Genomic DNA, 265 nt, shown 5'->3' on the forward strand with positions numbered 1-265 from the left:
AATATCATTCACTGATAAAAATAAATGTGATATATAAAGTCACTTACTGACATATTTAAAAAATTATATGTAAATCATACCTTAACTAAGAGGGAGACATCTATCCTTTCTTTTTCAAGTCCATCTTCACACTCTGTTCTGCTTTCCCCAAACCAAACGTATTCAAAGTGTCACCTGTATAGCTCACATTCTTCTCTTCCATTCTCTCTTTAGTCCCTGGCAATCTCTTAAGCTTTCATGAAAAGGCTCTAACAAAGACCACCAT

This window comes from Mandrillus leucophaeus, unplaced genomic scaffold (assembly GCF_000951045.1).
Source record: "Mandrillus leucophaeus isolate KB7577 unplaced genomic scaffold, Mleu.le_1.0 Scaffold369, whole genome shotgun sequence".
Classification (NCBI taxonomy): domain Eukaryota; kingdom Metazoa; phylum Chordata; class Mammalia; order Primates; family Cercopithecidae; genus Mandrillus; species Mandrillus leucophaeus.